Source organism: Gossypium arboreum, chromosome 12, assembly GCF_025698485.1.
Source record: "Gossypium arboreum isolate Shixiya-1 chromosome 12, ASM2569848v2, whole genome shotgun sequence".
NCBI lineage: Eukaryota > Viridiplantae > Streptophyta > Magnoliopsida > Malvales > Malvaceae > Gossypium > Gossypium arboreum.
The window spans coordinates 68,898,235-68,901,621 of NC_069081.1; the positions used below are offsets into that span (position 1 = coordinate 68,898,235).

The 3,387-nt window shown below is 35.4% G+C and overlaps 1 non-coding gene across 1 annotated transcript; it reads left to right on the forward strand.

The window, feature by feature from the left end:
- The first annotated feature begins 1,109 nt into the window (after positions 1-1,109).
- Positions 1,110-1,215, forward strand: LOC128285861 (small nucleolar RNA R71). The gene has a single exon (XR_008276408.1). It is a non-coding gene; the product is annotated as a small nucleolar RNA R71 (small nucleolar RNA).
- Positions 1,216-3,387: the final 2,172 nt, after the last annotated feature.

The following is a 3,387-nucleotide window of genomic DNA, read 5'->3' on the forward strand; positions in this document are numbered from 1 at the left end:
AACTACTATAGATAGTAGCACTATACTAGAACTCTCTAGTTAGAGTAAACTGTAATGCTTCAATTTAGATTTAGTATTTATTTGGTGTGTGTTCTAGAAATGTAAAAATTGTTTGCATGTGAAATCTATCCGCTCTAATGGATAAATGCTTTGGGTGTATGTTAGTATTATTAGTATCAGAGTGCACAGCGGAAGTGTGATGGTGTAGTCTGAGAGTGGGAAATTTCGAGGACGAAATTTCTTTAAGGGGCCTAGAAGTATTGGGCCTTGAGTGTGGGTCCGTAAGGAGGTTGTATTTAGGTATTTAATTGTGCAATGAAATGACACACCTCGAAGCTCAGACCTCTACAAAACACCCACACGCCATTTACCACTAGACTAGCAACCTCCTTGTGACAAATTTTACCAGCAACAATTTAAAAGACTACTAACAATAGGCAAGGGTTATACTAAAAAAAACAAAGTTTTTTCAATTTCCCAGGCTTGAACTCAGAACCTTACCAACACTCCTCAAGACACTCAACCACTGAAGCAAGCACACATTTATGCAATACACATTTATGCGTTACACTTTCAGATTGGTTGGGTCTATGCTACATGTAAGTGTTGTTCGATCCATTCCCTTATTTACTCCAAGAAAAGTTTGGATGGTTGCACCATGAAGGATTGTAAAAGTTTGATTATGGTATGTGTCCACTTCTAATTTGGTGTTGATTCCCTACGTAATAAACTGACTCAGGATTTGATGGACAATTCTCAAAAGACTGACCATCCTACAGTATATGCAGGAAACAAAATCAAATTGACTCAACGGTTGGGTTGCAAAATTATTCAAACCATTAGCAGTAAACTGCTTCAACATCGAGGAAATAGAAGATACCTAAGCTAAGAGTGATGTAAGTGCATCCATTTTGTGCATTCCGACTACTCATCTTCTTAAACTTGCTTGATTTGCTGGCTATTGATAGTTGTTACTTGCGATCCTCCCAATGATATCGTAAGCCTCATTATAAGACTTAGACAAAATTGCAACATTCACAGAAGTATCTACCATCAACCTTGTGTGTGTTGAAAATGTTATAAAATGTCTCCAACTGGATGCAGCGTGGAATCCAATGATGAGGGCACTTACAAAGTAATTTTTTAAATCTTTCCTATGTCTCGTACAAAGATTCGTCATCTAATTTTTGAAAAGTGGTAATCTCGTTTCAGAACATAGCTTTTTTGCTAGGTGGGAAATACTTAACCATAAATCTTTGTGCTAATTCTTGCCATGAATATATTGAACTTGGTGGCAACGAATTAAGCCATGCTCGTGCTTGATCTTGCAATGAGTATGGAAAAAACTTCAACCTCAATGCATTTTCATTCACATCGACTATCTTAAACGAATCGTTCATCTCCATGAACAATTGAAGGTGAAGGTGTGGATCTTCTGTGGGTTTTCCACTAAACTTGCCCACCATTTGGAGCATTTGAAACATCATTGGTTTCAATTAAAATTATGGCGCCTCAATCTCTTATCTCCTAATTCTCAGATTTAATTCATTGAATAGTGGTAAAATGTATTGTTCCATTTCCTTGTTCATCATTTTTATTTCCAAGGTCCATCTCAACTTGTATTTGGTCTGATCTATCGCATCTTCTTTGTCTAAATGTCCACTCGATCTCAGGGACTACAGGTAATATATTGATAATTCAATCTATGCTCTTAAACACCTAAAAAATAAATCACAAAAAATAAATATTAAAGAATAAATTAGTAAGGTTAGAAGTTAGATAAAAATGAAATTACAATCAAATTGAAAAGGGTAATTTTATAAAACTGATTAAGGCAACAATACTAGGCAACGTCACCAAAAACTTGTAACACTCAGTTTGTGCAAGTGTACATAGTTATTATCAAGTAATAAGTAAAAGAGTTATCATTTCCATAGAGACTCTGTATGTAATCAATATATTGCAAAATTAAAGTTAACAATTTGATGAAAAAAACACAATATCTTGAGTGATGGGTGATTAACTAAATTAAATTTTCTAGATGCAAGATTGATCCTTAATGCAATTTAAACTAAATGTAGAAGTATAAAATGAAATGTATGAATGAATTTATCAAAAACACAAACTTCGAAAATCAATAATATGAATAGGCTAAAATAATTACATCATTCAACTTAGCTTATTTTTATCATGCTTAATAGTGTTCAAAAATTATTCCATGACAACTCGATCTTTCATGAGCTTGGAAACCAAATTAAGTCATTTCTGAATCTTTTACTTAGTAGAACATGCATTTTACTGATCATATTAAACTAAGGGTTTCTTAAGATTCGTGTGAAGTAATAGGGACGAGTTAGGTTTGAAACAGTTTAATTACATAAACCTAAAAACTATGAAAGATAATAGAGCTCGTTAAACTTATTGTGAAATTTTAATTTAGTTAGGTTAGGGTCTAAATTAAGCAAGCACATTTCAATTATTATGTCCACTAGCCATCATCTGGTTAGGATCGCTTAGCTAATTCTAATGCATCCAATCACATTTGAATGAAATACATACTTGTGTTTAATTAAAAGCATGATCTACTAAGGCACAAACACTATATCGAATTAAGCTACCATTGTTGATGACAAGATGATAAAGCACATTCCAAACATGATTAAAATAAATATAAAAATGTAAAAGAAGAATAAACTCTATCGAATCAGCAATCTCGTGAACTCTAATTGAAATTTTTTTCCTCTTATCCTTGTGTTGCTCCTTTTCTAATTGTCTAACACCCTTCACCCGTATTCAACTCCAAAATAGGGTTACGGAGCATTACCAGACTTACAATACAATTAAACATTCATTTAGCATACATTTTCTCAGTTCAACCATTAATCATTCAATCGCAATCAATTTGTCCCGAAAATGAGCCTACAAGGCCCTAAACATACTTTAGGAGCAGCTCGGGGCTAAACTGATAACTTATGAAACTTTTACGAAACTTAGAAAATTTTCCACAAAACAGGGGACACACGCCCGTGACATACGGCCACCAGACGCTCCTGTGTCATAGGCCTTATGGAAATTCGAAATAGGAGCACATGCTTGGGTCACACAGCCAACAGACACGCTCGTGTGACTAGCCCATGTGCCTTAAAAATGGCCACACATGTCTGTGTACCAGGCCATGCCAAACCTGTAGGGTATACTGACTTATGCCACACGACCAAGTCACACACCCGTGTGTGAGGCCATGTGGAGCATACTGACTTAATTTTAAAATCAACATCAGGGGACACACGTCCGTGTACTTGACCGTGTGCCACACACGGCTGAGACACATGCCCGTGTCTCTGCCCATGTGGACAAAAATAGGCTATTTACGAAGCCATTTTGGCA